This window comes from Clupea harengus, chromosome 2 (assembly GCF_900700415.2).
Source record: "Clupea harengus chromosome 2, Ch_v2.0.2, whole genome shotgun sequence".
In the NCBI taxonomy this organism is placed as follows: domain Eukaryota; kingdom Metazoa; phylum Chordata; class Actinopteri; order Clupeiformes; family Clupeidae; genus Clupea; species Clupea harengus.
The window spans coordinates 32,691,710-32,718,903 of record NC_045153.1 but is presented as its reverse complement, the minus strand read 5'-3'; the positions used below and the strand labels follow the sequence as shown (position 1 = coordinate 32,718,903).

At 43.8% G+C, this 27,194-nt stretch overlaps 2 pseudogenes; both read left to right on the top strand.

The window, feature by feature from the left end:
* The first annotated feature begins 1,656 nt into the window (after positions 1-1,656).
* Positions 1,657-5,345, top strand: LOC122133356 (annotated as a pseudogene).
* Positions 5,346-9,582: 4,237 nt separating this feature from the next.
* Positions 9,583-11,737, top strand: LOC116222959 (annotated as a pseudogene).
* Positions 11,738-27,194: the final 15,457 nt, after the last annotated feature.

Sequence of the window (27,194 nt, the reverse complement as noted above, 5' to 3'; positions counted from 1 at the left end):
CGTGTATGGTGTGATGTTAAAGTAGCCTATTATGTGCAACAGCAGCGCAAAATTTGTATTGGGGAAGGGGGATGTATGTAAAAGAAGGATTTCAAAAGAACTTGTAAGCCTATATCATAACTGTTGACAGTGCACTTTTCAGCTATATTTTACTACTAGCTTATCTGACGATATCATGACTGTGGCACATTCTTTAGATTAGATTCGATTAGATTCAACTTTATTGTCATTGCACAGAGTACAAGAGTACAATTACACTGAGACAACGAAATGCAGTTTAGCATCCAACCAGAAGTGCAAAATAGCAAAAAAAGTGCAGAGTATGTGCATATGTAAAGTGGAATAAGTGAATAAATAAATATATATGTACAGTAAGAAATAGATATGTAATATGAACAGAATTGGGACTAGCAGCAGTTGAGGTAAGAAGTGTAGATATGATAAGTATATAAAAAGTGCAGGTGTAAGTATTAGTGGTGGTAATGTGAAATGAAAGGAAGTGAATGAGGTATTAGTAATACAATGTTTAAGAAGTATTGTAAGGTGTAAGTACGATTAATACAGTTATTACAGTAATAAGTGGGATGTACAGTAGTAAAAAAGAAATTCTGGTGCAAAAGTTCAGTGGCTGGAGGGGGGTGTGTGGCAGTCAAGCCAGGGGGAGGTACAGTCACAGGGGGAGGTGTGTGTGGGGGTGGGGGGGGGCTATCGGCCTGGTGCAGAGTTCAGTAGGGTGACAGCCGCAGGGATGAAGCTGTTTCTGAACCTGCTGGTCCGGGAACGGAGGACCCTGTAGCGCCTCCCAGAGGGGAGGAGGGCAAACAGTCTGTGGCTGAGGTGAGAGCTGTCCTTGACGATGCTGCACGCCCTCCGCAGACATCTCTTGCTCTGGACAGCCTCAATGGTGGGGAGTGAGGAACCTGTGATGCGTTGGGCAGTTTTCACCACCCTCTGCAGTCTTTTTCGGTCGGCAACAGAGCAGCTGCCATACCATACTCAGATGCAGTCGGTGAGGATGCTCTCGATGGTGCAGCGGTAGAAATTCTCCAGAATCTGAGGAGACAGATGGGCCTTCTTCAATCTCCTCAGGAAAAAGAGACGCTGGTGAGCCTTCTTGACTAGGGATGAGGTGTTGAGGGTCAAAGAGAGGTCCTCAGAGATGTGGACACCCCGGAACTTGAAGCTGGTGACACGCTCAACCTCCATCCCGTTGATATGGATGGGGATGTGTGTGCCAGCTTTCTTCCTGAAGTCCACAATTAGCTCTTTGGTCTTCTTGGTGTTGAGAGCCAGGTTGTTGTCGGCGCACCACACCGCCAGGTGCTGGACCTCTTCTCTGTAGGCCGACTCATCGTTGTCACTAGGGGTGGGCGATATGGCCAAAATCTTCTATCACGGTATTTGTAATTGTATATCACGGTTACGGTATATATCACGGTTTATTATACGTAGGGTGACCAGATTTGAGTTTGTGAAAAAGAGGACACTTCAGCTGTGGTGAAATGTGTCCACAGACATAGGCTATACAATATGATCTGCTTTATTTATTGACCCTTAAGAACACTAAGGTGCAGAAACAATACTGCCTCAATAGGATATTGGCCTAAGCAATAGTGGTCAATATATGCCTACTTTGTACTGAAGGTTCCTGTGATGTACTGATTGGATCATATCACTTTAGTGATTGATGCGCACTGCGCAAGCTCATGTATACGTTAGTTGAACGTTACCTGCCTTAATGGATGCTGTGTTGAGTTACAGTTCTCAGTAAATATCAACGTGTGTAATACGACCGTCTCGTTATTAATACACCACATAATTGGCGACGAGGTAAAGTGGAAGACGTGAAGTGAAGATGGCAAACTATGCAAGACCGGACGAGTTCAAGCCTGAAGTTGAACAGTGGTCAGCATACGTCGAGCGAATGGAGCTCTTCATCGATGCACATGATGTTCACGCGGATAAAAAGGTAGCGACCTTGTTAAGTGCTATGGGTGCTTCAACATACGGTGTTTTACGTAATTTAGTCCAACCACAGAAGCCAAAAGACAAAACTTTTGATGATATCGTGAAAATTCTGATGGAACATTATGAACCCAAGCCCTTGGTCGTTGCCGAACGTTTTAGGTTTCGAAAATGTGCTCAGAAGAAAAATGAAAGTGTTAGCAAGTTTGCTGCAGAGTTAAAGCAGTTGGCTGCACGGTGTGATTTCGGAGACAAGCTTAATGAAGCTCTGCGCGATGGCTTTGTCAGTGGGGTTTATGACGAGGCTTGCCAACGCAAACTGCTTGCTATGGATGGACTGACTTTTGCGAGGGCCCTTGAGGTCGCGCTCAACATGGAGACAGCCCACCGAGATGTGCGACAGTTGAGACACACCGATGATGCAGCCGTTTCTGTTCACAAGGTAAACCAGAAGCACAAACCTCAACCAGCACAGGCAGAGTGCTACAGATGTAAAGGCAAAAATCATAGCGCAAATGAATGCTACTTTAGGAATTCTAAATGCCATAAATGTGATAAGCTTGGACATATCCAGAAAGCGTGTAGGGCTAGTGAGCCAGCACGTGAAAAAAGGGGGAAGCAGAGACCAAGCAAGCACCAAGGCACTAGCTATGTTCATGCTGAAGATGAGACAGGGACTGAAACAGTGCTTAGTGTAAATGAGGCAGAGAAACATGCATTTAAAGTGAAATTTGAAGTGAACAAGGAAGATGTTCTAATGGAAATAGACACAGGAGCAGCTGTCAGCATTATTTCAGAGACCGTGTACAAAAAGTCATTTGCACGTGTACCATTAAAGAGCAGCAATGTTGCACTGAAAACTTATACAGGCCAGGCTATTCCAGTGAAAGGACAGTTCTTAGTCAGAGTGGCTTATGGAGACCAGTCTGCTGACTTGCCACTAATCGTAGTAAAAGGAAATGGCCCTTCACTCTGTGGTAGGAACTGGCTCGAAAAAATTAAATTGGACTGGAAAACGATTAAAATGGTCAGTGAAAACACAAAGACACCCAAGTCAATTCCTGACGTGCTAGCAAAATACAGTCAGGTGTTCAAGGACGAGCTTGGAACATTAAAAGACATTAAAGCAACAATTTCAGTGAAGGCTGACGCCACTCCAAGATTTCATAAAGCCCGTCCCCTGCCATTTGCTATGAAGGCGCGAGTGGAAGAAGAGCTAGGACGACTTGAGAGAGAGAATGTCATCTCCCCATTAAAGCACAGTGAGTGGGCGGCTCCAGTAGTTCCTGTGGTCAAGCGGGATGGCACAATCCGCTTGTGCGGCGACTACAAGGTAACTGTGAACCAGGCTACCAACACTGACACATACCCACTGCCACGTATCGAAGAAGTTCTGGCAACACTCAGTGGTGGGAAGTTGTTTTTTAAAAATAGACTTAGCCTCAGCCTACCAGCAGGTACTGCTTGATGAAGATTCAAAGAAATACACAGCAATAAACACTCACAAGGGACTATTCGTCTACAACCGCCTTTGTTTTGGCGTGAACTCTGCTGTCAGTATTTTCCAGAGGATTATGGAGAACATCATGAAGGACCTCAATGTTGTTGTTTACCTTGATGATCTCCTAGTGATGGGAAAAGACGACGCCCAGCATCTTCGGAACCTGGACAGAGTTCTGCAGCGGTTGCAAGAAAATGGACTGAGAGTGAAAAAGTCAAAATGTGAGTTTGGCCGGACTCGGATCGAGTACCTGGGCCACGTGCTGGATGAAAAAGGTGTGTATCCATCTAAAGACAAGGTCAGAGCTATACATGAGGCACCAGCACCCACAAATGTTAAAGAACTTCGAGCCTTCTTAGGGCTTGTGAACTACTATGGACGTTTCGTGCCACAGCAGAGCACTGTGCTGGCACCCCTCTACAGACTCTTGAAAGAGCAAACCACCTGGAAATGGAGTAAAGCTGAACAGGACTCATTCAACAAATGTAAGGAACTTTTGACAAGTGATAAAGTGTTAGTGCATTATGACCAAGACTTGCCACTTACCCTTGCATGTGATGCGTCAGCTTACGAAATAGGAGCCGTGATTCAGCACACAACACCCAATGGAGAAGAACATCCAATCGCCTATGCCTCTCGAACACTCTCTCCAGCAGAGAAGAAATATTCACAGATAGAGAAGGAGGCGTTGAGCCTAGTGTATGGTGTGAAAAAGTGTCACCAATACCTGTGGGGGCGACAGTTCAATTTGATCACCGACCACAGACCTCTATTGACACTGTTCGGGGAGCATAAGGGGCTTCCAACAATGGCGGCGGCGCGTATCCAGAGGTGGGCTATCGTGTTGTCAGCGTATGACTACCACATAGTCTACTGCCAGTCAGAAAAGCACGGTAACGCTGATGGGCTGTCCCGTGTCCCTCTCTCAGAGACCAAGGATTCTGGAACCGAAGCGATGTCAGCGTACATTGATGCCCTGATGTGTGAACATCTGGAGGAAGCACCACTGAACGCAAGACAGATTGCCACAGCAACAAGAAAAGACAGAGAGCTTTCACAGGAAGTGTACAAAATGATGCAGACAACTTCCACAGCCACAATCACAAGATTGAAAAGATTATTTGCATCCTATGGAGTCCCAGAGCAAATCGTCACAGACAATGCAGCAACTTTCATGTCTGATGAATTTCAGCAGTTTACGAAGAGAAACGGAATTCTACACACAACAGGTGCTCCGAGACACCCTGCCACGAATGGCTTAGCAGAGAGATATGTCTCCACCTTCAAAGCTGGAATGAAAAAGCTGGCAAAGGATGATCTCAGTATCAAGGACAAAGTTTCTCACTTTTTGCTGTGGTATCGTACTACCCCCAACAGCACAACGGGTGAGTCACCAGCAGATTTGTTCTTAAAGAGACATATCAGAACCAGACTGGACTTCCTGAAGCCAAGCATCAGAGAAAGGGTGAGAAGAAAGCAGTATCGTCAGAAGGAAGAACATGACCAGCATGCTGCGGAGAGACAGTTTGATATGGATGAACAGGTATATCTGCGTAACACAGCAGGAGAAAAGCCTAGATGGATTCCAGGAGTGATAAGACAACAAACTGGACCTGTGTCATACAGGGTACAAGGTGAGAGTACTGAACAAGTGTACCGGCGTCACGGAGACCAGCTCAGACCACGCAGCACTCCAGAGACTTCAGAGCTACAGCCTGATGAAGACACAAGTCCACCAGCGGAGCAGGTAAAGGAGTGTGCCAGAACAGCGCCCACAACATCAGAGCAGGTACAGCTGCTTGAACCACCTGACCCTGTTCCAGTGGCTTTGCGGCGCTCAGAGCGGACTACTAGGCGTCCAGAGCGTTACCAGGACTGAATGTGGTAATAAGAAGCTCTAAAGACTGATTGAAACTTGAGTTGTTTGTTTTGATAACTTGATTACTGATGCTAGTTTATTTTGTTAGCAATGTTTAAGTTGAAATAAGAAGTCAACAGCAGTCAGTGAGTTAAAAGACCAAAGTTAAGTTAGGTTAAATTGATACTCATAGCAATAATGACTAAGGTACTTTTGTGGTGGAATGTGTTAAGTTACCTTTAATCTAAAAGGGGAGGTAATGTGATGTACTGATTGGATCATATCACTTTAGTGATTGATGCGCACTGCGCAAGCTCATGTATACGTTAGTTGAACGTTACCTGCCTTAATGGATGCTGTGTTGAGTTACAGTTCTCAGTAAATATCAATGTGTGTAATACGACCGTCTCGTTATTAATACACCACAGTTCCATTGAATCTTTAAATAGTAAGATTAAAACAAAGTGCATGTAGTGGCATTTAGTCCAGTGCTTGTGTGGCTTTCAGTGGTTCTTTAATGTACTTTCAGAAGAGAAATCAAGTGTTAACTTTCTTTTCAATGTTTGTTCATATGTTAACGCAATAATGATGGGAAAAACATTTTCTTATATGGCCACATATTAAAATAAGAAATTAAGAAGTTGGCAATTACACATGACCGCTTCAGCCCGTTGCTCCGACGTGCGAACGTCGCCGCAACATTGGTGAGGTGAAGCCTGTAAACAAACGCAAGTAAACGATGGAGCTGCGGGTTTTTTTGCATAAAAAGCACGTTTACATTTCTCAACCGATTTCACTGAGTCGTTTTTTTATTCAAGGGTTTATGATCTAGGTGGAGTACCAAAACAAGTTGTCTCCATGTTACTTAGAATCTCGACAGTTATAATCGCCATAGACATATACATACGTCTATGATAATCGCCATAGACGCTCACTGTTCTTGTGCTCCCACTTTAACTGGAAAAATGGAACAGAATCTGCACATAAATGGCTACGCTAGACACTTCAGTCCATATTTTTCAGTAGATCTGTCAGTAGAATCTTTCGAGGAACAGTCGAGGATTACTCAACAAGTAGGCATGATAGTCCTTGCAGGTCATGTGCTTAAAAATTGTACTAGGTATCGTATTATACGGCTCTTCAGAATGTTCAAAAAAGTTCAGTTGATTTGAATGGGCCACCCCAACGTTCGCAGGTCTGTAATTTCTTTATATTCACTGCTGCGAAAAAGTAATGACCATCGTTGGCAACGGGTTTTGTGCTTTAATTCACGTCTTTCATATCATATCATTCCGCAAGTAGTCCGGTCATTTAACGTAACTTGAAGTCAGCAAGTAATGGGTTGCTACGCAACACCTGAAACTTGAAAGTTCTATTTGCCTGAAGAACTATTTTTTCTAAACGGAAATCACTAAACGGCAACATAATCGTTAAAGAGGTATTTTGGAGGAACGTCTTCTATCATTTTGGCGAGTAACTGTAAAATAAGCGGGATGATGTATAGTTTGGAAGTCATTATCTAAAAATAAATCGATTGGATTTCAAAATAAGAGTATACCGCGGTTGAAACGGTATAGCCAAATCTCTCCCGGTAGACACATTTCTACCGTTGCACGGTATATACCGTCATACCGCCCAGCCCTACCTTGTAATAATCTGAAATACTTTAAATTCTAGACACTGGTCTTTGTGTATTTGCTACTTTCGGATATTCAAACTTCAAAAGTGAGTTTTATATGTACAAATTAGTGCCCACTTTCGTCTTTTTAATGCACATGCCTATCTGATTATAAGAGAAGTGCTTGTCAATTTTTTCTGAAAGCAGAGATGAAAAGAGAAAGGAAAGAGCGGATTTGTGCGCACTGAGAATTTTAGTTCATAGTGTAAATCATATCTTTATTTAACATACGTTTATTCCTTCATCAGAGTCTGTCACATATTCTGTTGCCTCTGGAACCGCAGACATCAGCAGGCCCCTCGTCACCCCCATGACACCTAGTGGCTCTGTAGCTCACGTATCGACCGAGCGATAGCGAGGTCAACAGACTCTTCAGGAGACAGAACCCCCGCAAAGCAACCGGGCTAGACTGCCTCTACATCCATCCTGAAGCACTGTGCTGATCAGCTGTCTCCGGTGTTCACAGACATTTTTAACTCCTCACTGAAGTCATGCCACGTACCAGCCTGCTTCAAAACCTCGACCATCATCCCCGTCCCCAAAAAAAACAAAGATCACAAGACTTAATGACTACAGACCCGTTGCTGGTGATGATGGTGAAAACAGTGGAGATGGTTGTAGATTTTAGAAAGAACCCAGCCCCACCACCCCCATCACCCTGAGTGACTCCCTAGTCGACAGTGTGGAGTCCATCCGCTTCCTGGGCACCATCATCTCCCAGGACCTCAAGTGGGAGCTGAACATCATCTCCCTCACCAAAAAGACACATCAGAGGATGTACTTCCTGCGGCAGCTGAAGAAATTCAACCTGCCAAAGGCAATGATGGTGAACTTTCACACCTCCATCATTGAGTCCATCCTCACCTCCTCCATCACCGTCTGGTACGCTGCTGCCACTGCCAAGGACAAAAGCAGACTGCAGCGTGTCATACGTTCTGCTGAGAAGGTGATTGGCTGCAATCTGCCATCTCTCCAGGACCTGTATGCATCCAGAACCCTGAGGCGTGCAGGGAAGATGATGGCCGACCCCTCCCACCCTGGACACAAACTCCTTGTGACACTCCCCTCCGGCAGAAGGCTGCGGTCCATCAGGATTAAAACCTCACGCCACCAGAGCAGCTTCTTCCCGTCTGCGGTTGGCCTCATCAACAAGGCCCGGGACCCCCCCGCCCCCCAACACGGACTCTAATCCCGATTTCTTATTTTTACACTCCTGCTGTAACTTATTATGTGTATTGTTTATTGTTTATGTTTATTGTTTGCACCAACGTACCACAAAAAATTCCTCGTAGGTGAAAACCTACTTGGCAGTAAAAACCATTCTGATAGCAGTAGTGTGAATATTGTCGTCCTGGAAGGGTTTTTTCATGCCAGTAGTATATCACCTGTTTTCCTGTATGGTTTATTCCCAATAGCATTAGGGAACATGGTGTTTGTCCGTGGAGAGGGTCAAAAGAACAGTTGCCTCCTAGCCTGGATACCAGACCGAATTTAGCCCCGCCCACACATTTTTTGGTTGGGAAGTTCGGTCTGGCATTACTCCATTGAGGAGAAATTATCTGCGGCTCGATATCGGCCGTACCAATCAAATTGTTAAGGCGGGCTTTATACGATGATGGACAGATGATCAACAGTAACGTAACCAACCACGTCACCAACACACGAGTTGAATTTGTTTTCAACAAACATGGCTGCCGCTGGAGAGCTGAAATGTATAGATTCGAGTCCATTTAGACATTGACAGTGCATTCATTTTGAAAGAGGAACAGAGAAACGCGATTAAGGCATTTGTCAATCGAAAATATGTTTTTGCCTTCCTTCCTACGGGATCCGGTAAAAGTGTAATGTATCAGCTGCCCCTGGTCACATACTACGTTGTTCTGATTGGTTGTAGGTAACCAATTGAGCGAAGAGGCATTTTTTCTCCTGGTTCGGTTGAAACACGCCCCATAATCACAGCCCAATGGAGCGATATCAGACTCATATTCTGACTAGAATTATGAGTATGACATCGTCAGGCTAGTTGCCTCCCCCACTGAGGTGAATCCTAGTGGGGCACTTAGTTGATGCAGGGGCAATAGAACACTGCTCGGTGCAATCACCTCCGGTCACTAGCGCTCCCTGTGTGGGAATTGCTTAATAAGACAACATAATTTCAAAGCATCCCTAACATACTCACATAATGCAGATTAAGCTATGAGGAATACCTAAACTGTGTCACTTCATTAACGACGTCCAATGTGTTAGTGATGATTAAGGATAAATGGCTAAAACAAACATTTGTTAAGAGCATGGAATGCAAACATTGATATTAAGTACATCCTGAACCCTTACTTCTGTATAATTTACATATTATCATATAGGGCCTATTTCTAAAGCTGAACATGAGATCTGAAATGGTTGTGACTGACACTTCTCAATCCAAAACATCTGATTGTGCTGAAACAGATCATGCAGGCATATTCCCAAAAATAGAGAGGTCGGTGTTCAAGAGGCTGTTGCATGAGTATGAAAATGAGCCTCTCTTTAAGGTACCCAAATGTCAGAATTCCTATGTCAGAGAATGTTTGGATGTCCGGAATGGCAGACAAATGCAAAAACAGACCCGATACACCAGAGTCTGCAGCAATGTGCATGGCAGAGTTTGCTTTCACCTACAGAATGGGGTATGGGAGACAGAGAGAAGGCAGCAGAGTTTTACCACTTCAGAATAAAATCATATGAGCGCAACAGGCATGTCTCATATTCAACTCATTCTCATCTGTCCAATAGAAATGATGGAGGATTTGCTGTGTTTGAAAAAGCCATGTTCAAGCCCATCACATGCAATACATACAAGGGTGTGACTGACCTCGAATTCTTTAAAGTTGTGGCCCCAGTTCAGGTACTAATTGCAGTGATTAGCCGACCACCAGATTACAACACAAATCTATTTTTGCCAAAACTCTGTCACCTGTTGGACTCTACTACATGTCACTGCTGATAGTGCAATTGTTGTATGTGGGGATTTCAATGAGGACCCAAAATGAGGACCCACTTTTAATGAGGAAACTAATCTTTGAGTTGCTCCAGTCTAGAGGTTGCCACTTCCACCACAGAGAAGAATATGTTGTTGGACAATATCTTCATTTCTGATCTGCAGCACTGTGCACATTCAGGTGTTCTACAAACAAATTATATTTATCATGACCCTGTGTTTTGTATTCTAACTTAATTTACTCAATTTGTCACCTGATTTACACTGCTGTGGCCCATTGTATCAACTTCGAATGAGAAAAAAAAGTCTTAATAAAACCTGCTGTTTATTTTATGTGGAGAAGTATATTACAAATGTGATATGTAATAATTCAGTCTATGGATCTGTAACAGACATAGAAAAACATCAAACATTTGATGACAAATATTAATATTCAGTACACTTTTCTGAAGTTGGGTAAAGTTATGTGAAATGATCACAAAAACGGATCTAATGTCAGAAAGAAACAGATTGTTAGACATTAACGTTAATGCTGGGGTTCATAACTTTGCAAAAGTCTTCTGGCAGAAGAAATGCAATGCATATACTGTATGTAAGTGATGATATGAAATTTCCCCACTAGATGGCAGTGAATAACCACCAATCGCTAACATTCGCAAGCCGGTGCCTCCATTGCCGTGTTCAGCAATATCAGAGTATCCAACTATAGGTGCAGTACAAAGTACACGTGGAAAGGAGAAGCTAATATTGTACTCAGTGGGTAAATATACAATATGTATTGTATAAACTGGTTAACTGTATCAACTGCTAATTTATTATAAAAATAGTGACAGTGCGCCCAGCAAAAATATATATATATATATTATTATTTATTATAGTTTTTTGCGCCCCCTTCTATATCTCCAACCAATATTTTTCCATTAAAAAGATAAATCTAACAACAGGGGAAAATGAGCTAAAAAAATCGAAAGAGGTAGGGGTACCACCTTGGTGTTGTGATACACATTGATGGGTATTGGTTGAGTGTGTGTATCCAAGCGAGCGTCGAAGAGTCTGAAGAGGCAAAAGCCATCTGGGGCGCAATACAAAAACAAAAGAAAGGAAGAGGAGAAAAGTACCAAGGAGAAAGGTTTACCTGTGACCTACTACGTCTTTACGGACGTCCCATAGAAGGTTCCGGCCCTAAACCTGGCAGTGGAACGCTACTCCCGGTGGCAGGACATCTCAATGATGCGTATGAAATCCATCAGGGAATTCATCGACACCCACATTCGCCACCCCAATCAGTACGTCTTCTGCATGGATGTGGACCAGGTCTTTGGGGGCCGAATTGGTGCAGAGGCTTTGGGGGACTCCGCGGCCCTCCTCCACGCATACTACTACCATCGCTTCAGGTACATGTGGACGTACGACCAGAACCCCAAATCCCAGGCCTACATGGCAGAGTCACAGGGGGACTTCTACTACCACGCAGCGGTGTTTGGTGGCTCCTGGCAGAGGGTGAGACAGATGACAGAGGCGTGCTACCGCGGCATCATAAAGGACAAGGATAATGGGGTGGAGGCTCTCTGGCACGACGAGAGCCACCTGAACAAATACCTGTGGCAGCACAAGCCCAGCAGGGTGCTGTCTCCCGAGTACTGCTGGGACCCCTCCATCGGGTATCGCAGTGATATCCATGTTACACGACTCCTCTGGCAAGAAAAGAACTATGGCAAGCTTAGGGTCCAAGGTCAATGTTTGATGTGTGCTGTGTGAGACGTTCTTTGTGATGTTGGAGATGTTGTGAGGAAGAGGTTAATGGAGTTAATGGTTGTTGGGTTAACCCCATGAGTTCAAGCGTTTAATCTTGTGATGTGTGAGATGTTACTTTTTAAGTTTGGATGTTTGTTCTGGGAGGCTGGTCCTCTGGCTTGTTGTTGAAAGAGAGTGTGTGGTTGAAAAAGTAGGGAAAAAGCAGAATACCAAATAGATAGATAGATAGATAGATGGATACTTTATTAATCCCGAGGGATGGATGATGATGATGGATCCTGAAGCAGGGTATGTGTCCTGAGCCGTGTCTCTTTGATGGAGGTGTGCGGGAATGAAGTCCCCCTAGAACAGGATGTGAATCCTTCCGGACCCTCAGTGAGAATGCCGAACAGGTGTGTGCCGGTGTCCGAGCTGTACAGGGACGCATAGGTGTGTATCAGGTAGCCCATCTCAGAGGTGTGTGTGCGTGTGCGTGTCAGGGGCTCACGTCTTCAGACTTCATTGCTGTGCGTGCCTTCTGGATGATCACTCATGGTGGGTCACTCATGGTGTAGCCTTTGAGCAAAGCACTGTGGGCCAAACAAGCGGGGTGGCAAGGTCCATATGGATGGAGGTGACATGTTACTAGTATTATATTGTGTTATCACTATTAGTGTAAAATTGGCATGTAATTCATAGTGTCTTAGTGACAGGATCCCCCAAAATTGTATAGTGATTGTTCACACAATTCAGTCTATGGATCACACACGCAAAAATGAAAGTTTCCCACATTTTACTTAAAGGGAAAAGAGTAAAAACTTGCCTGTAGTCCGTTGCAGATGGTGTCTTCCCAGACACTAGGTGCATAGATGGACGTCTGGTTACCTTTGAAAAGAAAATGGTTCATACATCATACGTGATGAACATATATTTCTCATTCACCTTCTCCAGATTCTCAATCCTATTTAAAACAACTCAAAATGTCATAATTATATATTATACATTAACGAGCAAAAACAACAACAACAAAACAAACAAACAGAAATGATTTATTTTTTAAATCAACACACGAAAATAGAAGTGGCATTGTGTAGCATTGTGATTAGACGTCACAGGAGATTAAAGAACAGCAGACGTCTTTCAACCTAGTGCCTTCTCTATACAAACATCCACAGAGATCCTTTTCAAATAAAAAAATAGTATCAATAATGGTAGTTTAAAAGGGAAGGGGTCCAATTGTGCTTTTATGGGACTGTTCTAACAAAAGCTTGTAAGGAGGGTGAGTCCAGAACACATATGTTTCCCCTCCAGTGACAGTACCTGAGTTTGTATGTCCTGAGGATGTCCAGGGTCTTGCATTGGGCTTCCTGCTCATCAAGAAGTTGGCACTGAAACTGGCCGTTCTCTTTCAGCAGATTGGTGTTGATCTTATCCATGCTCTTTGTCAGCCTTGTCACCTTGGATGCACATGAGGATTCCACTATTACCATCCTTTTGAAGCCGTGTGTTTTGGTATTTGTATTTGTTTTTGATTAATGTTCTTGTTTTCAAACTCTCTGCGATTAGCATTTTATTGTTAAATTATTACATCCTTTAGAATACATCATACATTTCAGTTCATCACAATGCACCACCATGACTGATGTACTATAACACTCACTATCATCATCATCAATGACCTTGTATTCAAGCATGTTTTTTTTTATTATTATTTTCATTAATTCTTTTCTCACCTCTATGCGATTAGCATTTTATTGTTCAATTTCTAGACCCTTTAGATAGATATATTTCAATTCATTACTATACAGTATGATGACTGACATACTGTAACACTCACCTTGTCCACTTTTTTGTTAAGGAAATCACATTGCCTCTGAAGGTCTTTGATTCGGTCATCACTCAAAACCACCTCTTTTATGTGGAATTGTTTGGCACGACTAAGCCTGTCCTTGTAGTTGCATGTTCTCTCTGTGTACTTGCTATTGGAGAATGATGAAAAATAGTATCAGTGATGGGTAGTAATACACACAGGACAACTAACGCAACCATATCTTAAGGTAATCTTACTGTAAATACTTACTCAAGCTTACCAGTAGCAGACTAAATTAAAAGAACCCTCAAATCAGGAACATAGTCTCACTCACCTCTTCTGGTTATCCAGAGCAGGTAGGGTGTTTTTCAGTTCCTCCTGCAGGGCCAGCACAGCATTTGGACTAGTGAGCAACTGGTTCTTCATGTCTAGGCTACTAGTCTGCAGCTGTGAGGAGAAAAGACAGAGACAGTCATCAGGGATTGAACTGTGAGACACAGTGCATCCAACCCAATGTACATATACTATTACTATGGGAGAGGTGTAACACAGAGGTCTATGGGAGAGGCGTAATACAGAGGTCATGTCAGGTTAAATTGTCGCTATTTAGGTATTTAATGACCTCTGTGTTACGCCTCTCCCATAGTTATCATAAGATAAGATAGATAGGCTACATAAGTGTAGACTATGCCACCATAGATAATTCAGTTCCTGGTTTAAACTGTCAAAGCACAGATTAGCCACAGATTAGTTGTACTAATGTAACTCGATTTGAAACTTAATGGAACTTCTGTTAAGCGCACTTACAAACATAGTCTATTCTCAGTTAAGTCTTATTGGTAGATGTTGCCGCTTATGGCCCATTTGAGCCTCTCTTGTGTTGCTTTGTTAAATGTTTTAACGGGGTTTAGGCCCGTTGGTTCTGTAAAGCACCTTGAAACAATGCTTACTTATAATGGTGTTGTAAATAAATGAACACTGAACAAAACAGAAAACCCAAACAAAGCTCAGATTGCGACAGGGGGCTGCATTGTTTCATCGCGGCACAGCCACAACTGTCTGAGTCAGAACAGGAAATGATGTCAAAGACAGCACATGAATCTCTCACTTGGTGTCAGTGAGACCACGACCACACTCACAGGAGAGGAAGTGTCAAAAGTCAGCTTGGATTTCAAATGAATTCCCTTTTACATGGTCAGCTTCTGGTTTTATATATCTGGGAGTTAAGATCTCCTCTGCCTTGAGGGAGCTGTGGAAATAAAAAGTTTCCCCAGTCTGTGATGCAGTGAAAGGAGACTTGAAACGTTGGCATAATCTTCCTCCCTCATTATTTGGGCGAATTAGTCTCATCAAAATGAATGTGCTTGAAAATGAAAAATACTACAGCTACCTACAGATATGGGAGGCCGGTCTTTACCCAACTTTACCCAAAATTTTGTATAATTGGGCCTGCCATGCTCGCCACCTTTGGTCATGGTTACATTCTTTTGTCAAGCGGGAGGTGGGAGTTGATTCTTGGGCTTGCTACCCACACTCCCCATGGAGTCTGGTTACCTGTTACCCTGTTATTTACAGCAGCATCAGAGTATGGCGTGATATTTCTAAATATCTAGGGAGGGAAAAGAGGAAATCCCTATTGTCCTCTATTATCCAAAACCCTGACTTCCCTGCAGTCGTCAGCTCATCTGTGTTCTTTGCATGGCGAGATAAGGGAGTTCATGTACTTGATCATTTATTTAAAGACAATGCCCTCATGTCTTTTCAATAACTACAGGAGATGTTTGAAATTCCCAAGTCAGATTTCTTTGGGTATTTACAAAAAAGACACTTTATATCCTCCCTTGCTAACTTCTCTCCCACTGCTTCTCATCTTGATGATCCAGAAACATTTCTCCTGAACCGCAAAAGTTTAAAACAGTTAATTTCCGCTTTTTATTCCCTACTACTTTCCTTTGACACATATGAGCTACCCAATATCTCCCGCAAATGGGAAGGTGACTTGGGTACTGAATTTATTGAGGATGATTGGAAAGAGGCAATAGATTTGATCAGATCGGCATCTTCCTGTAAAACGTATGCAGCCAAGGCACATGCATGACGTTAAGATTAATAAACATTTTCATAGCAAGCAGCATAAATAAAACCGAACTGCTGCCATCTTTAACTCACATCAAGTCAAAAACTCACAGCTCGTATGATTGACAGCTCACGTTGGATAACGTTTCCTAAAGTCTGTGTTGTGGTATGTCTGTGTAAATCTCTGTATCCTTGCTGCCCTGGCTGTGGACGGCTAAACGAAGACACAAGCTCTTGAGCCTCCTGGGGAGACAATAGTCGTTTCTTGCCTTCTTTATCAAGCATGACAAACAGTTTAGCTGGGTAGTGCAGAGTAGGTTTGAGGCCTAGGTTGTAGAGCTCTTTCATGATATCTCGGTATTCAGACCGCTGATTCAAAACATCCGGACTGTGAATTTCAAAGAGGTGAATTGGATCGCCACGATACTGGAGTTTACCTCTCAACTTGCGGGATTCCCGTATCACCCGATCGCGAACTTGGAACTTGTGAAAGCAAATAACGACTGATCGAGGTTTCTCTTCCAGTTTTGGCTAAGTGGTGAGGGCCAGGGGCGGCTCGTCCATAAGGGCGATTGGGGCGACGCACTGCCTAGGGAAAAAAAAAAAAACTCCTTATATATAAACGCAATATTCTTGTAAGTCGCGTAAATGACATGTACATTTAAATGTAATAATTTTTTTTCTGTCGGATTCTACTACTAGACCGTCTGATCTGCCTCTGTATGTCATTGTCGAATCAGGTAACAGTCGTTCAGTCAGCCTAAAGTCGTGCTTCAAATGGCCCCACCCCTTCTGGGGCGATTTGGGGCGAAATGAAAATCGCCCCAGACCTCTCCCATTGACTCCCATGTTAAATCCATTTTTTTCACAAAACAGAGCTCTCAATGCATTCTCTATGGCTTCCGGGAGGGCTCGCCCCTCCTGGTCTTGTCATAAGTAGTGGACGTAAAAGCCTATACGAACGTCATACAGCTTCGACGGAGGCATATTCTGTCAAGATGGCTGCCCTGTCCAGTGCAAGAACTCGATTCGCTCTTTGACAGAAACTCCTTTTTAGTCGGCGTACTAATGAAGATAAATTGACAACAAAACAATTAGGACTTCCTAGACCAAATGTATCCATTCAACAGGTTTCTACAAAGGGAGGGAAATCCTACATCCAAGAATTGTAAGGAAAGAAAATCGCGGTCGTGAAGTGGCTAATGCGGTCTGTATTTCATATACCACTGTCACTTTTCATAGGTTTTACAGTGTGTTTCACAGTTCGCTTCTTGCACTAACACTGAATCATTTTTTATGTGATGACTTATTTTGCTTTTGTAAGCCAATACTTTCAAGATCAGTCAATAAATATTGTTGGTTTTGACTTATGTTACCCCTTCTTTATGATGTTACTGGACATATCATGTGTCCTGTTAAGCTATGTTACATCATACAACATTTGAGACACGTGGATAATGAAAAAGTGGGATAATTTAATGTGGAGCCACATCATGTTTGCTTATGAAGGCTCCTGGATGCAACTTTCTTCCATAGCTTTCCACCTGTAACTTGCTACTCTAGCTATGTAGCAAGAGGGGACATATTACTGTTGTGTGCATGCCAATAGTGGACAAAAAGGTAGTGCTGTATGAGTTAATCAGCTAACTTAATGTACCTACTGAATGGGTCGCCTTATCAAAAAAATTGCCCCCCCTGAGAATTTTTTCAGGAGCCGCCACTGGTGGTCACCCGTGCTCAAGCACGTAGTTTGGGTGAAGCAGTTGATTTGTCGGATACTCTGTTCGCGACTGAGTTGACTGGCCAAACTATTTCCCCACCTGTGTTTCCTCAGTCTACTGCTGAGCCGAGTGTCCAGCCTAAAGTTCAGTGCGATGCCTCCACCTTAGAGACAACTAGGTTGCCTATGGTTCGAAGTAATCTTATTGCTGCTCAGAATGAGGACGTTACTTTAGCCAAATGTTTTGCTGCAGCTCTTGCTCCAGAGAGCGCTAAGAATAAAGAAATGGATAATTTTATGGAAAATGATCTCCTGATGCGGAGATGGAAATCTCGCGCTGATTTTGATAACGAGTGGAGTAATGTCTTTCAAATTGTTGTGCCTACACCGTACCGACAGTCCGTTTTATCTCTGGCTCATGAACATCTCTGGTCTGGTCATCTAGGTATTACGAAGACCTATGACCGAGTGCTGCGACAGTTTTTCTAGCCAGGTTTGAAGCGAGATGTGTCTTTGTTTTGCCGTCACGGGTAAGCCTAATCAATTCAACTTTATTCGCCATGTATACAGATACTAGGAATTGTTTTTGGTTTTCTCCATGCAGGCTATAGTATCACAGATAGAACAACAAGACAACACAGAACAACAATACAAGGACAGATAGTACCAGACAGTATGAGCAAAATAATAAATAAGAATGGAGGTAGTGCAACAATAATAATGTTAAATAAAGTTAAATAAAGTGCGATAAAGTTCGTGTGTGAGAGCTATTTAGGAGGGCTATTGCTTGGGGGAAAAAACTGTTGAGGTGACGTGATGTTTTGGTCATGATGGCCCTGTATCGCTGTCCAGAGGGGAGACGGTTAAAGAGACTGTTAGCAGGATGTGAGGGGTCTGCCGTGATCTTCATTACTTTCCTGAGGGATCTGGAGCTGTGAAGGTCCTTGATGGAGGGAAGGGGGCAGCCGATGATGCGCTCTGCTGCCCGTACGACTCTTTGGAGCCTGGCCTTAGAGCGGGCAGAGGCAGAGTCATACCAGACCGAGTGAGAGGATGTAAGCACACTCTCAATGATAGCCCTGTAAAACTGCACCATGATGGGGGGGCTGACCTGTAGTCCTCTCAGCTGCCGGAGGAAGAACAGGCGCTGCTGACCTTTCTTCACTAATTGAGTGATGTTATTGTCCCATTTTAGTGTGTTGGTGATGGTTGTGCCTAGGAACTTGAAATGCTCTACTACAGTGACAGATGAGTTGTTGATGACAAGTGGAAGATCAGGTTATTAAGCCTGCGCCTCTTCACCCGGTCCCAGCTATAGGGGAACCATTTGAGCATATATTGGTGGATTGTGTTGGCCCTCTGCCAAAAACGAAGTCCGGTAACCAGTTCCTGTTAACCATAATGTGTGTAGCTACCCGGTACCCTGAAGCTATCCCTCTTAGGAGTATAACAGCTCAGTCAGTAGTTAGGGCCCTGATCAAGTTCTTTTCTACTTTAGGCCTTCCTAAGATCGTGCAAAACGATCAAGGTACCAACTTCCTTTCGAGTATTTTCGAGCAGGTGTTAACATCCCTGTCAATATCACACAGAACCTCGAGTGCTTATCACCCGGAGTCTCAGGGGGCACTCGAGAGATGGCATCAGACGTTTAAGTCAGTGTTGCGCAAATATATCATGGAGAGCGGTAGGGAATGGGATGAAGGAGTCCCTTTGGATTTATTTGCAGTTAGGGAAATAGTGCAAGAGTCACTAGGTTTTAGTCCAGCAGAGCTGGTATTTGGTCACACCGTTAGAGGCCCTTTAAGAGTGTTAAAGGATCAGCTAACGTGCGAGAGTTCGCCCACCCAGCGAAACGTGCTGACATACGTGAGTCGCTTCCGAGAACGACTGCACGAGGCTTGCAGTATCGCTAGGGAGAGTCTCTCTGTTGCGCAACAGGGTATGAAGCGGCAGTTCGAGCACAAAAGCACTTCCACGTTCTCTTCAAACAGGTGACTTGGTTTTAGTGTTGCTGCCCATTCCAGGTACTTCCATGAGTGCTCGATTTTCAGGTCCTTACACTATTGACAGGAGGTTGAGTGATACTGACTATGTTGTCAGGACCCCTGATAGAAGGCGAAAAACCAGAGTATGTCATATAAACATGTTGAAGAAATATTACACTAAAGGTGACGACCAGCCTGAGACACGCAGTGCACCTCTTGTAGCCACTGTTGTGGCTGCGGTGTCAGTAGCTGTGAGCCCTACTGCAGTGAGTGATGAGGATGGCCTGAGTTTGCGCAATGCCCAGCAACAGACCCCTCGGTTGTCAAACTGAGAAATGTTGTTGAAACTTCCATCCTTAATGCATCATTTAAGCAGGGAGCAGGAAGCTGACCTACTCTGCCTTATCTCCGAGTTCCCCTGTCTGTTTGGAGATGTGCCTACCTGCACTACGGTGCTAGAGCACGACATAGATGTGGGTGAGTCCAGACCTATTAAACAGCACCCATACAGAGTAAATGCACACAAAAGATCTCTGATGAAAAAAAGAGGTTGATTATTTACTGGAGAATAATTTAGCACAGCACAGCTCCAGTCCATGGAGTTCTCCGTACTTATTGGTTCCAAAACCTGACGCTACTGTCAGATTCTGCACAGATTACCGAAAGGGAAACCATGTTACTGTGCCTGACTCATTTCCTATGCCCCGCGTAGATGATTGCGTGGATACCATAGGATCAGCTCGCTATGTCACAAAGCTAGATCTGTTGAAAGGCGTTTGGCAAGTTCCCCTTTCACCACGGGCTTCTGCAATCAGTGCTTTTGTGACTCCTGATCATTTCTTGCAATATTCCGTGATGGCTTTCGGGATGAGAAACGCTCCGGCCACTTTCAAGAGGTTGGTGAATATTGTGTTCAGTGGTGTGCCTAACTGTATTGCATATTTGGATGATGTGGTAATACACTCGTCAGAGTGGCCTGCTCATGTGGACTCGCTAAGAACCGTGTTTCAGCGATTGGCTGATGCGTCTGTGACACTGAACCTCGCAAAATGTGAGTTTGGGAAGGCGACTGTGACCTACTTATGCTGACGATACGCAAATTTACCTCCGAACTGCACCTGACAAACACCTGGCTCTTTCCCGGACTACTAAATGCCTGGATGACATCCAGCGCTGGATGAGCAACAACTCCCTTCAGCTCAATGGCAGCAAGTCAGAGGCCATTCTTATTGGCACCCCTTATCAAACTAAAAAGGCCAGCATCACCCACATCACCATAAATGGTCACCCCACCCCTCTCTCCTCACTCTTCACAAACCTGGGTGTCAAGCTGGACTCATTATTGTCCTTTGATGAACACATTAAATCCATCTGCCAAACTTCATTTTACCACCTGAGAAACATCTCAAGGCTGAGACCCTCTCTACCGAAACATGCTGCAGAAAAGCTGGTGCACGCATTCATCAGCTCCCGCCTTGACTACTGCAACTCTCTGCTGGCAGGTCTACCAGCGAAAACCATTCAGAGGCTGCAGTATGTTCAGAACAGTGCTGCCCGGGTTCTCACTCGGACAAGGAAATCAGAACACATCACCCCAGTCCTCCACTCCCTCCACTGGCTTCCAATCAACCAAAGAATAATTTTCAAAGTCCTTCTCCTAGTTCACAAGGCCATAAACACTACCGGCCCAACCTACCTCCAGGACCTCCTCACCCCTCATTTCACATCAAGGACACTTAGGTCCGGAAACTCAAACCTCCTTGCAGTTCCCCGGACAAAATTGACTAAAATGGGAGATTGTGCCTTCTCCTCACTGGGGCCACGACTGTGGAACACGCTCCCGGAGAACATTAGGGCCTTAGATTCCCTCACTGCTTTTAAATCACACCTCAAAACCCATTTATTTATCTCTGCCTTCACCTAAAGTCCTGGTCTTTGTTTTAGTTTATTTTCTGTGTTGTTTTTAGAATGCATTGTTTTATTGCTCTGTCCAAAATTACTGTTTTTAATACATATTATTCGATCTCATTATAATCTTATTAATTATTTTAAATTCATTTATTATCTTTTTTGGTATATTATATTATCCTATTTTCTGCACTTCATTAGCACTTCTATTACTATTTCTTTGTATTATTGTTGTTGTGACTGTCTATACTAAGCACCTTGAGATTTCTTTGTATTTTAAAGTGTGCTATACAAATAAAATCCATTATTATTATTATTATTATTATTATTATTACTTGGGTAAACAGGTGGGCGGAGGCCAAGTGCGTCCCTTGGAGGCAAAGATCGCAGCTATCACGTCTTTCCCAGTACCCACCACTCGGCGGGAGTTACGCAGATTCCTCGGAATGACAGGCTACTACAGAGGGAACTTCCGTTGCAGCCCCAATGACTGACTTGATCAGTCCATTGGTAAAGTTTGTCTGGTCAGATAGGTGTCAAATCGCCTTTGTATGCTGTAAAGCGCTATTGCGTAATGCCCCAGTACTAAGTGCTCCTGATTTTAATAAATCGTTTTCCATTGAAGTCGATGCGAGCTGTATTGGTGCTGGTGCAGTTCTAACTCAGATGGATTCTGAGGGTTTGGTCCACCCTGTAGGTTTCTTTTCGAAGAAATGTAATAGTAGCCAAATGCGCTACTCAACTTAAGAACAGGAGACGTTGGCTTTGCTGCTCGCGCTCCAATTTTTTGAAGTATATGTTGGGTCTAGTGCGGAGCCTGTGGTGATTTACACAGACCACAATCCGCTGGTGTTTCTGCATCGCATGCACAACCACAACCAGCGACTAATGCGTTGGTCTTTAGTTATAACGAATTACAACCTGGTGATCCACCACAAAAAGGGCACAGAAAATGTGTTTGCAGACGCTCTGTCTGGGGTGTAACTATTGTCGGTCAGTGGTTACTGGGGGCAATTATTGATTTTGGGTTTACGGGATGGTTTGAGGTATCGTCAGCCCCCCCCCCCCCCCCCCAAAAAAGAAATCAAACAAAAACGTTATTTTTTTATTATTATTTGAATTACCTGGGATGCACACTAAGGTCTTATTGTCTTGTCTGTGTTTCCTCCCTGCAAGGTTTTACAATCCTGTTCTCCTGTAGACCATTTTACTCTCCCCGTGAATTCACTTATTTCATTCTAGCGGGAGTTTACATCCCACCGCAAGCTGACAAGCGAGAGACTCAACGTCAAGTCGCTGATCAGATATTAGGAGTGGAGAGTAGGAGAGAGAATACGTATTATCCTGTTATTGTCATTGGAGACTTTAATAAGGGCAATCTAACTCACAAACTCCCCAAATACAAACAGTTAGTCAAATGCCCGAGGAGAATACTTTGGACCACTGCTACAGCACCAGTAGAAGGGCTTATCATGCAGTTTCACGCCCTGCTCTGGTCCTATCCGACCACGCTCTTATTCATCTGATCCCGGCTTACAGACAGAAACTTAAACTTTCTAAACATGCTGTGCGGAGATCTAAAAACTGGAGCAACAGAGAAGCTGTGGAGGAGCTGCGTGACTGCCTGGACAACACAGACTGGGACATTTTTAGAACTGCTTCCAGCAGTCTGGACGAAAAATACAGAGGCTGTGACATCGTACATCAGTTTCTGCGAGGACAGATGTATTCCAACACGCACCAGGGTGAGTTACAACAACGACAAGCCCTGGTTCACTGCAAGACTCAAACAGCTTAGTTTGGAGAAGGAGGAGACTTTCAAGAGTGGGGACAAGAATAGGTTCAGACTGGCTAAATACTCGTTTGGCAAGGAGATTAAGGAGGTCAAACCACAGTACTCCAAGAAGCTGGAACATCAATTTGAACGACTCGTCAGTCTGAAAAGGCCTTCAGGTGATCACAGGCTGCAAAACCAAATCCCCCCACTCTATGGAAGACCTTAGACTTGCAAATGACCTGAATTACTTTTACTGCAGATTCGAGACAATGGACCCTAAGGGCGCTTATATGGTACTCCGTACTACACGTTTACGGACACATGGGAACGCCAACACGTAGGTGGAACGCCCTCTCCGTCCTCTCCGGGGCCCTCGGAGAGCCCTCCCGTGCACCGTTGAAATTCCTGTCGGTCCGTCCTGACGTGCTGTACAGCTACGGATACCCCTTGGCCGTGATTGGTCCGCTACTACATCATTTCCGAATGACAAAATTTCCGGAATCTGACATTTCTGGACCTTCTGGGCGTTTCCTGTTTCATTCCCTATATATCACAATACCGCCATGTTTAAAATCCACAAAAAACTTAAGAAGATGGAGATCACGAATATCGAAGAGCGCATTGCGGAAGAGGTCCGGAAATATCCTCACCTCTATAACAAATCGCTAAAAGATTACAAAGATGCGCAAATGACTGCCAATTCATGGAGAGCGATATCTGCAGCAGTAGATATGGACACTAAAGACTGCGTAACGCGATGGAGGAGGTTGAGGGACAAGTTCGCCAGGGCCAAGAGGACTTATAAAAGCAGACGTGGCGATGCAGGAGGGCAGAAGATGCCTGCCATCCTAACGTTTCTGTCGTGGTTGGACCCATTCGTCAAACATCGGGAGACGTCCTCTAACTACGACAATAAGGTAAATATTTCTCGGTTTCTGAACAGCCTCTTTGTGCTCGCGGTAGCAGTGTAATCAGAGTGAGGGAGCCACACTGCAGATAGGAATAGTCGTTGTATGCTTCAACATTTTGCAAAACGGAATACAGGATAAACTGGTGAATGAGACTGCATTGTAGATGTTATGCAATCGCTAAAAGACCAAAATGAACACAGCTAGTAAGCCAAAAGCTTCAGAGAGCACAGGTTTGTATTGCTCTTAAGCTTGACTGTTCTCTCACTTGTACGTCGCTTTGGACAAAAGCGTCTGCTAAATGACTAAATGTAAATGCAGATGCAATTTTCATATTGCTAACAGAGCAACTGCCTGTTCTTAAAGGGCTTACATTGTTGATGTAATGAATAGAGTTATGTAACTTTCATCATGGCCATCATGACCAAAACATCACGTCACCTCAACAGTTTTCCCCCCAAGCAATAGCCCTCCTAAATAGCTCTTACACACAAACTTTATGGCACTTTATTTAACATTACTATTGTTGCACTACCTCCATTCTTATTTATTATTTTGCTCATACTGGTACTATCTGTCCTTGTACTGTTATTCTGTGTTGTCTTTTTGTTATTTGTGATGCTATAGCCTGCATGGAGAATACCAAATCAAATTCCTAGTATCTGTATACATGGCGAAATAAAGTTGAATTGATTGAATTGTAGCCAGATGCAAATTTCATATTGCTAACAGACCATCAACTGCCTTTTCTTTTATTATTATGAACAGCAGACAGAGCCATTATGCAGGGAGGAAACATCCACCTCAGCACCTGAGGCCTCCCCCGAGTCATCCTCACCAGCACCTGAGGCTTCCGTTGAGCCAACCTGCCACCCACCACCCAGGTTTCTGACTCCATGCACCCCTCCACCCTCCAGGATTCCGCCCTCTCCATCCACCCCTCAAGCCTCCAGACCCATGGTACCGCTATCCCCGCGTACACCAAAGAGAAGACGGGCGGCGCAAGACCAGAGTATCATCGAGGCAATGGCAAGGGTCGAGGAGCGCAGGGTCCAAATGTACAGGGACTTTGCGCCTGTGGAACCCTCTCGACCACCACCACCACCACCACCACAGTGTGAATTCACTTGTTTTGGCAATAGTGTAGGTGTCTTGACAAAGACTCTGCACAAAGACACGCAACGGGAGATTATACTTTCGATTTACGGCCTGCTGTATAACAACCAGGCTGACCATCTGAATTGGAACCAGGTGTATGGTTGATTGGCTGGGCTATAAAAGCCCTGATCAGACTGAAGTCGAGAGAGCGTTGGATTGGAGTTTTGGATTGGTCGTTGGTGTTTGAATAGAGATTGGTTTTGGATTGTCGTTGGTTTTGGAGTGTCGTTGGTTTTGGATTATCGTCGTCGTTTGTTTATATTACCATTTAGCTGACTTTACATTACATCTTTTGTTTCTCTCCACAACACTGACATTCACCACACGTTTTCCTATAATTATTAGATAAATATATACTTGTAACCCTTAATAAATAACTTATTATTATTATATCATAAATTCTGCGTGGCCTCCCCTTTATGTTTCGTGCCCGTGAGCTGGGTTCATTACAATATACACAGTGTTTACATTTCTTATTTTGCACCTTGTTTTTATTACCTTTTTGCACGTGTTTATATTACTTATTTCGATGTTTCTTGTACTTATTTTCACTTAGTTGTTTTATTACTTATTTTGCACTCTGTTTGTACTTTACTTGCACTATTGTGTATTTTGTTTATTATTGTTTGAATATACACTTATATATTATTGTTGTTTGAATATATCTTTGTTTTAAATAAAACACTTAACTTCAACAGTTTTTTTAAATTTATTTGCATGGCTAAATCAGAAATCAGCATCAATGAATTTCTCACACCTATAGGACATGTCTATGCCCAGGGCCATATGGATGCAAATACCTGTGGCAGTAGACAAAAGCCAACCATCAGTTAATAATAGCTCTAACAGACACAAGACAGGACACATGTCTGATGACTCTCTACATAGACAAAAGGCCAGGAGCCAACAGATATGTGGGATTATGGTCTGATGTATGAAATGAATCTGAATGTAACAGGTAAGATCATTAGGTCGTTAGCAGGTCATCTGGGGTCAAGTGCCACAGGGCCGCTCCCTCTGGCGTCAAAGAATTGCATCACATCATTTCTCACACCTATAGCAGCTGTATCAGGGCTGATCACATGCCAAGACACTATGCTGCTTCTTTGCACTTTGTAAATAGCACTCTAGTACTATACAAGAGAATGGTTGGACCAAGGCACTCTTCTTTTCAAGAAAAAGCTTTAATGAAGATGCTTGTTCATATTAGAACTCTTTATGCCAACCATGTTCTAATTTCCTTTTTTTCTTTAAATCCTTCTAATTTCTATGGTCTGATGTATGAAATAGACACTATGGTGCTTCTTTGCACTTTGTAAATAGCACTCTAGTATTGTTTGAATGGTTTGTGTTGTGCACCTTGTTTGTAGGTAAAGTAAGGATAAAATAACACACCAAAGGTTTTGAGACAGTTGAGTTTTTTTTATTTACAATATTTACAAAAAGCCAGCGTATCAGGTTCTGGGAAGTGTGCCACGCGACACCATGTCGATCTGCCATGCAACCTCTCCCGCAGGTGTCAGAAAGAACTCCATAAAGTAATTCCTCACAGCCATAGCAGCTCTGTTTGGCACGGCCCCTTGATATCTGTGGTGTCTGTGTCAGATTGGCATCGCCAGCCACCACTCCTCGCCACTCACCAGGCTGTACCGTCCCTCCCACCAAGTCTGTATCCATGTAACTGGGCGGTATGTACCGGCTCTCGGGTGGAGTCACATCATCTGTGTAGGCCAGGTAGTTGTGGAGAACTACACAAGCCTTCACCACATCCCCAGCCTTGTCTGGCATGAACTCCATTGCCCTGCCAAGAATCCTCCAACGTGCCACCATGATGCCAAAGGCATTTTCAATTACCCTCCTGGCTCTGGAGAGGCGGTAATTGAAAATGGTCTTCTCCCTGCTCAGGTCTGCCCCTGATAATACAACAAAAAATACATGCAGTGTTACTGAATAGAACATGGTTGCACCACCATTACAAATAAGATACTACGTTCTGTCAAATCTATGCAACTTGCAATGCATTATTATGGTTTGGGACATACCTGGAAATGGACGCATAATGTTGTTGTGCAGGGGAAAGGCAGCATCAGCAACGATCACGTGCGGGGCATTGATCCTGGTCCCGGGAAGAAACGCCGA